We start from the raw sequence: 12,856 nt of genomic DNA on the forward strand, positions 1-12,856 counted from the left end.
TTCCATTTTTTCTCTTCAGTCTTTTTGAAAGTTAACGGTCAGAGCCCACAGTATGAGTACTGAAGCAAACCTTCCGACCTGTTGACACAATTCTCAGGTCCAAATGATGAGCAAATCTGACACTGTGTACTGATGGAATTCATGCTCGCTTCAAAAATATCAGTTTTGATCTTCAGTGATCATGGTGCAGGACTGAGGGCACATTGGGAATTTGGGCAGGAGTCAATTCACAGCCCCCTTTGGGCAGGTGTTAATTCACAGCCCCCTTTGGGCAGGTGTTAATTCACAGCCCCCTTTGGGCAGGTGTTAATTCACAGCCCCCTTTGGGCAGGTGTTAATTCACAGCCCCCTTTGGGCAGGTGTTAATTCACAGCCCCCTTTGGGCAGGTGTTAATTCACAGCCCCCTTTGGGCAGGTTTCAATTCACAGCCCCCTTTGGGCAGGTTTCAATTCACAGCTCCCTTTGGGCAGGTGTCAATTCACAGCCCCCTTTGGGCAGGTTTCAATTCACAGCCCCCTTTGGGCAGGTGTTAATTCACAGCCCCCTTTGGGCAGGTGTTAATTCACAGCCCCCTTTGGGCAGGTGTTAATTCACAGCCCCCTTTGGGCAGGTGTTAATTCACAGCCCCCTTTGGGCAGGTGTCAATTCACAGCCCCTTTTGGGCAGGTGTTAATTCACAGCCCCCTTTGGGCAGGTGTTAATTCACAGCCCCCTTTGGGCAGGTTTCAATTCACAGCTCCCTTTGGGCAGGTGTCAATTCACAGCCCCCTTTGGGCAGGTGTTAATTCACAGCCCCCTTTGGACAGGTGTTAATTCACAGCCCCCTTTGGGCAGGTGTTAATTCACAGCCCCCTTTGGGCAGGTGTTAATTCACAGCCCCCTTTGGACAGGTGTCAATTCACAGCCCCCTTTGGGCAGGTGTCAATTCACAGCCCTACAATTTATGCCCTTCATTTAAAATATATTTCCCTCCTGTCAGGATTGACCATATGAAGAACACCTTTGATTTTTAGACCATTTCATGATGTGGATTTATTCACACCATTCATTAAAGATCCTAATCGCACTGACCAACTGTGATGTAATACCAACATGCGAAAATAAAGGAAAAGGCCCATCAGGCCCATCAAACCTGCTCCATTCAGAGGTGATGCAACCACACACACAACAACAGCTCACATTTGTATAGAGCCTTCAACATAGTAAAACATCCCAAAGTGCTTCACAGGAGCGATTATCAAACAGAACTTAACACCGAGCCACATAAGGAGATATTCAAAAGTTGGGTCAGAGGTAAGTTTTAAGGAGGGTCTTAAAGGAGGAGAGAAAGGTAGAGAGGCAGAGAGGTTTAGGGAGGGAACTCCAGAGCTTAGGGCCTTGGCAGTTGAAGGCACGGCCTCTAATGGTGGAGCGATGAAAATCGGGGATGCGCAAGAGGCCAGAATTGGATGAGCGCAGATATCTCGGAGGGTTGTGGGGCTTGAGGAGGTTACAGAGACAGGGAGGGGCGAGGCCATGGAGGAATTTGAAAACGAGAAAGAGAATTTTAAAACTGAGTTGCTGCTGGACCGGGAGCCAATGTAGGACATCAGCAAGCACAGGGGTGATGGATGAACGGGACTTGGTGCGAGTTAAGACACGAGCAGCAGAGTTTTGGATGAGCTCAAGTTTACAGAGTATACAAGGTGGGAATTCCCTCCCTAAAACCTCTCTACCTCTCTCTTCTCCTTTAAGACGCTCCTTAAAACCTACCTACTTGTCCTAATATCTCCTTATGTGGCTCGGTGCCAAATTTTGTTTGATAACATTCCTACGAAGTGTCTTGGGACGTTATATTATGTTAACGGTGCTACGTAAATGCAAGTTGTTGTTATCATGGGCTCTGCCCTACCCGTACAATCTCTTGAGGGAAAACTCTGCAAAGTCTCGCCGGTCCCTAAAGGTAATCGAGCAAAACTCCAGAGAGGAACATGGGAATATGCCATTCAGTCCTTTGGGCCTGCTCCACCCTTCAATTAGATCATGGCTGATCTACACCTCAACTCCCTTTAGCTGCCTTTGTTCCACATCTTTGATACCTTTAACTAACAAAAATCTATCAATCTCAGTCTTGAATGCTTCACTTGACCCAGCATCCACAGCCTTTTGGGGAGAGAGTTCTAGATTTCTACTACCCTTTGTGTGAAAAAGTACTTCATGATTTTGCTTCTGAATGGCCTGGCTCTAATTTTAAGATTAAGTCCCTTTGTTCTTGATTTTCCTCACCAGAGGAAGTAGTTTCTCTGTATCGACCCTATTGAATTCTTTTAACATTTTAAACACCTTGATTATGCAATGTGTACTCATAATTGAACCCTCTAAGCCCCAGTAACATTCTCGTGAATCCGCGCTGCACCCCTCCAAAGCCAGTATATCCTTCCTGAGGTATTCATCCACCCCAACATTTCTACCTTTCAACCTTGACCTGTTGACCCCTGCCACGCGTAGAAAGCAGTTTTTTATTGTACTTCACTTTGCTGTTTTGTGAATATTTCTTTTCTGTGAATGCACTAAGGAAAAGTATGGAAGCTGCCAAATGGTTTTTATACTTGCCACACTTTGTGTTTAAAAAAAGACATTAACCAACTGCGGAACAGGCTCGAGGGGATGACTGGCTTATTCCTATTCCAACGTTCCTATTATGACTTAGCATTTATATTAATTGTGTTTGTCCATTTCTCCCTCTGCCCTCCCTCCTATTTTTCACTTTCTGTAAGTTTTGCACGTTTCTTTCTGGCCACTGCAGTCTCGTTTATTTCCGGCGTTCAGTCAGCGTCGGTTTATTTTTAAAGAAATTGGCGTTCGCCAAATGTTCCTGCATCATCTTTAAGGTGTTACCCACAGCTGGCCACTGCGCAACCAAATTAGCTTCAGACACATGCAACATGTGCCGCTGGGGTCTTCTTTCCAAACAGTTTTCGGGGAAACCTGACTGAAATTAAGATGGCGGCGGTCAAAATGTATAAAGCACGTGTGAATGCACAGAGCACACCTTGCTGAAGATTTGCCACTGCCATTTTATAATTCTTTCAGCAGGTGTTGTCTTGGGGTTACCAAGATTTCACTGCAATGTAAAGGTAAGATAGGTCTTTTCCCTTTGTGCTCATCAAGTTGAAAGATGTCAGTGCTGGGAATGGAATACACACCCCCCCCCCCACTCTTCAGGTCAGCTTACAGCACAGAGTAGGTCTGCGGTGAAGCTCCTGCTTAAAGCCAAGCTTTTGGTCACCCCGCCTAATACCACCTTGTTTGGCTCAGCCTCGATGTTTTCCTTATGCTTCTGTGAAAGGCTGTGGGATTTTTTTCCTATGCTAAAGGGTGCTATCTAAATGCAAGTTGTTGTTGTTGTGTCTAAATGCAAGTTGTTGTTGTGTCTAAATGCAAGTTGTTGTTGTGTCTAAATGCAAGTTGTTGTTGTATCCGAATGCAAGTTGCTGTTGTATCCGAATGCAAGTTGTTGTATCCGAATACAAGTTGTTGTTGTATCTAAATGCACGTTTGTGGTAAACCACTTTTATCGTTCACTATCGTTACACTATGGTTATCACTGTTTATATCGTTACACTATGGTTATCACTACACAAGGTCACCTCTTGTCACGCTGTTATACCTGGGCTGACCACAGCTGACTCCGCCCATGGCTCCGCCTGCTTGCCCAGGTATAAAGGTGGTCGACTGACTGGTATTCCTCCTTGTTGGACCCGATCACCCACGAGGGTGGGCTCTGTTATTTAGCCAATAAAAACCTATAGTTACTATCTTAACTCGTCGCTTTTCATTGGATGAATTGATAGGTATATCAATTTTATTAGCTAAATTTTGAAATGAGTGGATCGGAGCAGCCAAACGACCAGCCAAACGGCCAGCTACAACAGCCACAGCAGCCGGCCTGGCTGCGAGCCCTCCGACCGCCGTACCTGGATCTAAACCTACAGGCAGCGAACTCAGCCCTCGACTTCGAACACTGGCTGAGCTGTTTTGAATCCTACCTGGGAGAATCCGGCGTGCCTCCGGGATCCAAACTAAGAGTTCTGACCGCCCAAGTGAGCCCGAAAGTATTTGCATTCATCCGGGACCTTACTACATACGAGGACGCCCTCAACCTGCTGAAAGAGCAGTACCGGAGCCCGGTAAATTCTATGTATGCCAGACATCTCCTAAGATCCCGCTCGCAACAGCCAGGAGAGTCTGTAGATGAATTTTTACGGGCGCTACAAACACTCGGCAGGGACTGTGAATTTAAAGCTGTAACGGCTGCAGAAAATACTGAAGGGAATATCCGCGATGCCTTCGTGAAAGGCCTTCGGTCCGACTACTCACGGCAAAGACTGCTCGAATCAAAGGACCTCGACCTGAATACAACTGCAGCCCTCGCTCGCTCTCTGGAAGTGGCCCATCGGGACCTCGAGGCGTACTCCAGGTACTGTGCTGCGCGACCCTGGGACTCGGGCCCGACCCCGGCCGCAATACCCCTCGCACCGCTGCCTCTGGGACCTACCTCAGCGTCGGCGTCCCAGAACCGATCGGGACCGCCACGCCCGGTACCGGCTGCGACATCGGAGCCCCGCGATCGGGCCGCCGGCTGCTTCTTCTGTGGCCAGGCGAAACACCCGAGGACGCGCTGCCCTGCAAGAAACGCGACTTGCTCCGACTGCCACAAGAAAGGCCACTTCGCGAAGGCCTGCAGGGGGAGAGCCACAGACGCCAGCAGTGCCTCATGCGAGTTGTGGGGGCGGCCATCTTTCATCAAGGCCACAGATGCCAGTATCCCCTCGTGTGAGTCGTGGGGGCGGCCATCTTTGATCAAGGCCACCGACGCCAGCAGTGCCTCATGTGAGTTGTGGGGGCGGCCATCTTCTCCGCCATTTTATTCAACGTCGTGGGCGCCGCCATTTTGTCCACCACACTCGACCGCCACCTTGTCTCCAGACCCGACCACCGCCTCACCCGCAGACTACAGCAGCTCGCTCAGCCATACACTAGCCTCCGTCACACTGGACCAAGCTCGCCCGCATCACCTGTCCAAGTCCATGATGGACATCAAAGTAAACGGCCACGCCACGACCTGCCTGTTCGACAGCGGAAGCACGGAGAGTTTCATCCATCCAGACACGGTGAGCCACTACTCCCTCACTGTCCGGCCAACGCGCAACCGGATCTCGATGGCGTCGAGGTCCCATTCTACAGACATCAGCGGCTACTGTGTAGTGACCCTGTCGGTTAGGGGCACGGAGTATAAAAATCTTAAACTCCTCATCCTGCCCCAGCTCTGCGCTGCCGTCCTACTAGGGCTGGACTTCCAATCCCACCTTCAAAGTGTCACTTTGGCATACGGTGGACCCCTCCCCCCACTCACAGTCGACAACCAGCAGCCTTTAAACCGCCCACCGCGTACCACCTGCGGCCTATCCACCCTCAAGGTCCCGCCCCCCTCCCTGTTCGCTAACCTCACCCGCGACTGTAAACCCGTCGCCACCAAGAGCAGGTGGTACAGCGCCGGGGACAGAGCTTTTATTAGCTCTCAGGTGCAGCGTCTCCTGAAGGAGGGCATCATCGAGAGGAGCAACAGCCCCTGGCGTGCCCAGGTCGTAGTCGTTAAGACCGGCAATAAAAACCGCCTGGTCATCGACTACAGCCAAACCATAAACCGGTACACCCAGCTGGACGCATACCCCCTTCCCCGCATATCTGATATGGTCAATCAGATTGCACAGTACTGGGTATTCTCCACCATCGACCTTAAGTCGGCCTATCACCAACTCCCTATCCGCCCTGAGGACCGCCAGTATACCGCCTTCGAGGCGAATGGCTGCCTCTACCACTTCCTTAGGGTTCCCTTCGGCGTCACCAACGGGGTTTCGGTCTTCCAAAGGGAGATGGACCGGATGGTTGACCAGAACGGGCTGCAGGCCACGTTCCCTTATCTAGATAACGTCACCATCTGCGGCCGCGACCGGCAGGACCACGATGTTAATCTGGAGAAATTCCTCCGTACGGCCGAACGGCTGAACCTCACTTACAATAAGGAGAAATGTGTGTTTAACACCTCGTGTCTTGCCATCCTCGGCTGCGTAGTAGAGAACGGAGTCATCGGCCCCGACCCCGAAAGAATGCGCCCCCTCATGGAGCTTCCCCTCCCCCACTGTCCAAAGGCGCTGAAGAGAACCCTGGGGCTCTTCGCCTACTATGCCCAATGGGTGCCGAATTATGTGGACAAAGCCAGACCCCTCATGAAGTCCACCTCCTTCCCCCTGTCGGCAGAAGCATGCGCAGCCTTCTCCCTCATAAAGGGAAACATTGCTAAGGCCACAATGCACGCGGTGGATGAGTCTATCCCTTTCCAAGTGGAGAGCGATGCATCCGACTTCGCCCTAGCTGCAACCCTTAACCCGGCGGGGAGACCTGTGGCCTTCTTCTCAAGGACCCTCCAGGGCCCTGAGATCCGACACTCTTCGGTCGAGAAGGAGGCCCAGGCGATCGTGGAGGCAGTACGACGCTGGAGGCATTACCTGGCAGGCAAACGATTTACCCTCCTCACCGACCAGCGTTCGGTTGCTTTTATGTTTAATAACAAGCTGAGGGGCAAAATCAAGAACGACAAGATCTTGAGGTGGAGAATCGAGCTCTCCACCTACGATTATGATATCTTGTACCGACCTGGTAAACTGAACGAACCCCCAGATGCTCTATCACGAAGTACATGCGCCAACGCGCAAATTGATAGACTGCAGACCCTCCACAACGACCTCTGCCACCCCGGGGTCACCAGACTTTACCACTTCATTAAGGCCCGCAACCTGCCCTACTCCATCGAGGAGGTCAGGACCATGACCAGGAACTGCCAAACCTGTGCCGAATGCAAACCGCATTTCTTTAGGCCGGACAGAGCAAGCCTGATCAAGGCCACCCGCCCCTTCGAGCGCTTGAGCATCGATTTTAAGGGGCCCCTCCCGACCTCTGACCATAATGTGTACTTCCTCAACATCATTGATGAGTACTCCCGTTTCCCCTTTGCCTTCCCCTGCCCAGACATGACCAGTACCACGGTCATCAAATGCCTGAACGACCTCTTCGCCTTGTTCGGGTTCCCGAATTATATACATAGCGACCGGGGCTCATCCTTCATGAGCGAGGAACTTCGCCAGTTCCTACTAGCGAGAGGTATTGCTGCAAGCAGGACCACCAGCTACAACCCCCGAGGGAACAGCCAGGTGGAAAGAGAGAACGCGACTGTCTGGAAGGCCGTTCTCTTAGCCTTAAAGTCTAAGGGCCTGCCAACCTCTCGCTGGCAGGAAGTCCTCCCGGCAGCGCTGCATTCCATCCGGTCACTGCACGGCCATTAACGCCACCCCCCATGAACGAATGTTTGTTTTCCCCAGGAAGTCGACTACGGGAACCTCGCTACCAACATGGCTGACTTCCCCGGGGCCCGTCTTGCTGCGAAAGCACGTGAGGGCCCATAAAACGGACCCCCTGGTCGAGAGGGTGGACCTCCTGCACGCCAACCCCCAGTACGCCTATGTGGCATACCCAGACGGGCGGGAGGACACAGTCTCCTTACGAGACCTTGCACCCTCGGGCACCCCTGAGACACCACCGTTACCCCCCACCACCCCCCCAAATCCAGCCCAGGTAGACGGCATGCCGGAACCCCACGAGCCTTCGCCGACCACGCAGACACCAGCATTAACACCGGACACTGCACCACCGCCGCCGCTGCTGCGCCGATCAGAAAGACTTACGAGGCCTCCGGACAGACTGACATACCCAAACTGGTAGTACACTTCACCCCGCCGGACTCAAATCTAAACAAGGGGTGAATGTGGTAAACCACTTTTATCGTTCACTATCGTTACACTATGGTTATCACTGTTTATATCGTTACACTACGGTTATCACTGTTTACACTGTTGTATCACTACACAAGGTCACCTCTTGTCACGCTGTCATACCTGGGCTGACCACAGCTGACTCCGCCCATGGCTCCGCCTGCTTGCCCAGGTATAAAGGTGGTCGACTGACTGGTATTCCTCCTTGTTGGACCCGATCACCCACGAGGGTGGGCTCTGTTATTTAGCCAATAAAAACCTATAGTTACTATCTTAACTCGTCGCTTTTCATTGGATGAATTGATAGGTATATCAACGTTGTTGTATATGAATGCAAGTTGTTGTTGTATATGAATATTTGCAGCTTCCCATCGACTTGAAAATTAGATTTATCCTTTGTAAATTTAAAGTGCCATCTATTTAATTTTGTGACACAGGGGATGCTGTTGTGCCCCATCTGCACATGATGCAAATGTCCGGATTTAATTTCCTTGTGCCATACATTGGCAGCTTTGAACATAAGAAATAGGAGCAGGATTAGTCATACGGCTCCTCGAGCCTGTTCTGCCATTCAGTAAGATCACGGCTAATCTTTGACCTCAAGCCCACTTTCCCGCCCTATTCTCATATCTCTTCCCTTGATTCCCTTAGTGTACCAAAATCTATCGCGCTCAGTCTTGAATATACTCATCGACTGAGCATCCACAGTCCTCTGGGGTCGGGAATTCCAATGGTTCACAACCCTCTGAGGGAAGAAATTTCTCATCTTAGTCCTAAATGGCCGACCCCTTATCCTGAGACTATGCCCCCTAGTTTTAGACTCTCCAGCCAGGGGAAACAACCTCTCAGCATCTACCCTGTCGATCCCCCTCAGAATCAATGTTTCAATGAGATCACCTCTCATTCTTCTAAACTCCAGAGAATATAGGCCTAGTCTACTCAAGGGTCTAGTGTAAATGGAGGTGGTGGTTTATATTTATCCAGCAGGTAACTGGATCAGTTTGAAATGAAGCACCAGAAGTGATAGGTATAAACCAAGCCACACAAACCTCGAGTGAGTAAACTGGGTTATTAGGTTCCGAGCTCTGCTGACTATACTGTCAGCTGTGGATTAGCAGTCATTAATTCTTCAGTGAGAATATCGTAATCATCACTTGTCAGCCATTCAGTGCACACTGATTGCCAGCATCTGCTATTGCACCTGTCACTGGTATTTACTCCTCTTCATATCCCCCAGCGGCTCAGAGGGGACGTGTAGACCAGCAAGGCCCCGGGTCCAACCACTGGTCTGCGCTGACTTAGCTAATAACGGGCAGTGCTGCCGTTAACCTTGGTGCCTCTCGGTCAGGAGAACGGTTTGGCACTTCCGGTTGCTATATTGAGCACCCCCTGCTGGAAGAGAGAGTGTGTGTGTGTGTGTGTGTGTGTGTGTGTGTGTGTGTGTGTGTGTGTGTGTGTGTGTGTTTGTTTTGGATGAAGACAGGTTCAGACTCGGCTGTGATGCCCCTGTGGTGGAATAGCCTGTTATCACTCACCGTCGAGGCTCACATGGGGAAAAACGGCCACTTGAATGAGGTACCACCACCCACGGAAAAGGATCCACTGATGAATCAACACCTTCAGGAGAAGAGGGCAGAAAATTGGTGGAGAAATAAAGGCTCAGATTTTGGTGGAGTGGGGCATCTTGTGCCATGCCCCGTTTGTTCAAAAAAAAATTTCCTCACCTTTCAGCTCAAATTTTTTGGGCTACATATCGCTGAATCCACCACCATCAACATCCCGGGGATCACCATTGACCAGAAACTTAACTGGACCAGCCACATAAATACTGTGGCAACAAGAGCAGGTTAGAGACTAGGTATTCTGTGGTGAGTGTCTCACCTCCTGACTCCCCAAAGCCTTTCCACCATCTACAAGGCACAAGTAAGGAGTGTGATGAAATACTCTCCACTTGACTGGATGACAACACTCAAGAAACTCAACACCGTCCAGGACAAAGCAGCCCACTTGATTGGCACCCCATCCACCACTTAAACATTCACTCCCTCCACCACCGGCGTACTGTGGCTGCAGTGTATACCATCTACAAGATACACTGCAGCAACTCGCCAAGGCTTCTTCGGCAGCACCTCCCAAACCCGCGACCTCTTCCACCTAGAAGGACAAGGGCAGCAGGTGCATGGGAACACCACCACCTCCAAGTTCCCCTCCAAGTCACACACCATGCTGACTTAGAAATATATCGCCGATCCTTCATCATCGCTGGGTCAAAATCCTGGAACTCACTCCCTAACAGCACTGTGGGAGTACCATCACCACACGGATTGCAGCGGTTCAAGAAGGCGGCTCACCACCACCTTCTCGAGGGTAATTAGGGATGGGCAATAAATGCTGGCCTTGCCAGCGACGCCCACATCCCATGAATGAATAAAAACAAAGTGCAAGCTGATAATGGCGCAGCGAGGGCAACAGGGCATCTGGGACCTTGGTGAACGACAGGAGCAACAGTCCTTAACCAATGAGGTTGAAGGATAAAGAAACAGAGGAATGACGGAGATGGAAATAAGGCGAATTAGAGTCAAATTAGCTACAGAAAGAGAAATAAAAAGAGGGAAAGATTGGATTAAGAGAGAGAAAAAAGATACAGTAAGGAAAAGTAAAAAGAAAATTTAAAACTTTTAAATTTTAAAAAGCTCTAGGAACAATTTACTACCTGCGGGAATGAGATTCCACAGTTTTAATTGTTCCCTTTCTGGGCCAGAGAGGTTGAGTGGCATTGTTGGAACATAAATCACATCAGTAAAAGGGCCCTTTCGCCGTTGAGTAGCAGCCCTAACTGTCTGCGCGCGTTTAATTAGTTTTAACAGTGCAAACGCAGTAAGTTCTTGACGTTCACGGGGAAGTTGGTGACGAGCTCCCGTTTTCGCGAGGCTAATGGTGAAAGCATATCGTCCAGCAGTTGGAGGTGATTTGCAGCTCGCAGCGTATCTCTTCCTCGCCGCAACTTGCAGCGTATCTCTTCCTCGCCGCAACTCGCAGCGTATCTCTTCCTTGTCGCAAATTGCTGGACGATTTACACACTAATAACCGTGAGCGCCATTAAACTCGCCTTTGTTCTCCCAGCAAATTCTGGGCCAAAGTAGCCACAAGACAATTAAATTGGCCCCACTAAATTCGATAGTAAACAGCGATACTTCACGGGGATGCTGATTTTAAGACTGTGATCTCATTTTGGAGCTCGGAGGAAGATCTTCATTTTTAAACCGTTCTTGCAGCTTGTGGTGTCACCTGACCCCTATATTGGTGTTACCGACAGCGTTGTTATTTTTTGTGAGGGTCTGAATTCCTTCACTTTCTCCACAGTTCCCATCACCCAAGTACCCAGCTCTCCCTGAACCTTCTGCCGAGAGGCCAGGCAGCTGGCCTTCTGATGTAATGTGCCATCAATCCACCTATTATTTTCTATTTAACATCAGCAGGATCGCTCCACCCAAACCTTCTGCACTGCAACAGACACATCAGATATCCATCCTCCAGTGTGTGACTGCTGGCTGACCCTGATTGCTGCTGGATTCTCTGTGCAGGGTTACTGTTCTATCACTGCACCATCAAAAAGCTCAACAGTGCAGCTTGTTATGTCCGCACCCTTGCATTCCTTGCAGAAGAAAAGTAGAAATGCTGGCCTGGTGTGCGTGTTTGGTTTAATTTTTTTCTGAGATTCCAGCACTCATTTTAATAACAAGAATTGCAGAGCCCGTAATAGTACAGGGGGCGGGGGGGAAGAAAGAACTTGCATTTATATAGCGCCATTCACGACCTCAGGCCGTCCCAACGTCATTTACAGCCAACAAAGTACAGTAATCCCTCCCCAACCGCGGGGGATACGTCCCTGAAAACCCTCGTGGTTAGTAAAACCGCGGTTGGCAAATACGGTATAAATGTTCAAATAACACAATAAAAAAGAATATAAAAGCAATAAAATCATGTTATTTACCTTAATCCTAAATTAAAAACCGCGTATACGCAAAATTCACTGCCGCGGTTGGCAAAAGTTGTCGCAGAGAGGAACTCCTTTCCCCCCCCCCTTTCCTTTTGTTTCTCTCTCACACCTGGCAGCTATCTTTTGCCCTGCCAGTACACTTTACACCTATCCAAGCCTATTACCATCTCGTCTAGCTTCTAATCTCTTTTACTTCTTTTGTTTCTTTTATTCTTTTGTCCGATCGCAGCCCTGCCTTCGATCTACTTTCTTTTCTTTCCAGTTTTGAAGAAGGGTCCAACCCGAAACGTCAACTCAAATTTCTCTCCACGGATGTTGCCTGACCTGCTGAGTTTTTCCAGCATTTTCTGTTGTTAAAGCGGGACTGACTTTCACTGTTATTCAGCATTCCAGCATGAGGCAGTCCTTGGAATCCTGTTTCCGACCCAAGTTCAATTTGCCTGACTAGGAGGAGGAGAATGCCACAATCAGTGCCAACACATGTGTACTTTGCCATGTATTTGTTGTTTTGAACAGAAGTCCACTCCCACAGTCAACTGATTTTCAGACATAGGCTGTGAACCACACAGACCAGGAAGGCCTTCTTTTGATCCTCAGTCTGTACTGAGCTGGGCGCCACAATTGTTTGTAGAGCCCCTGGGTTAGGGAGGGGAAAATCAAGACGCGGCTGCCATTCCTGATCAGCGACCTCTGCTGGGAGTGCGGGTGTGTCGGGTGAGGGCAGCGTTGAGGTCAGATGTGATGCCCTCGGCGGTTGGACAGTCTTCTAAGGGACTTGTACATGAGTGATAGCCGGCTGGGTGAGGTGCAGGTGTAACCATACCTCTGCAAAAAAAGAAAGACAGACTTGCATTTCTATAGCGCCTTTTACAACCGCCGGACATCCCAAAGCGCTTCACAGCCCATGAAGTACTTTTTGAAGTGTAGTAACTGTTGCATTGTAGGAAACGCGGCATCCAATTTGCGCACAGCAAGCTCCCACAAACA

General features: G+C 49.8%; 1 protein-coding gene across 5 annotated transcripts in view; it reads left to right on the forward strand.

The window, feature by feature from the left end:
* The window catches only part of sobpa (sine oculis binding protein homolog (Drosophila) a), a 416,341-nt gene that overhangs the window by 145,797 nt on the left and 257,688 nt on the right, over positions 1–12,856 (forward strand). The gene's annotated exons all lie outside the window — the stretch shown is intronic.

This window comes from Somniosus microcephalus, chromosome 9 (genome assembly GCF_052327205.1).
Source record: "Somniosus microcephalus isolate GS21.2 chromosome 9, FLI_Smic_1.0, whole genome shotgun sequence".
In the NCBI taxonomy this organism is placed as follows: Eukaryota; Metazoa; Chordata; class Chondrichthyes; order Squaliformes; family Somniosidae; genus Somniosus; species Somniosus microcephalus.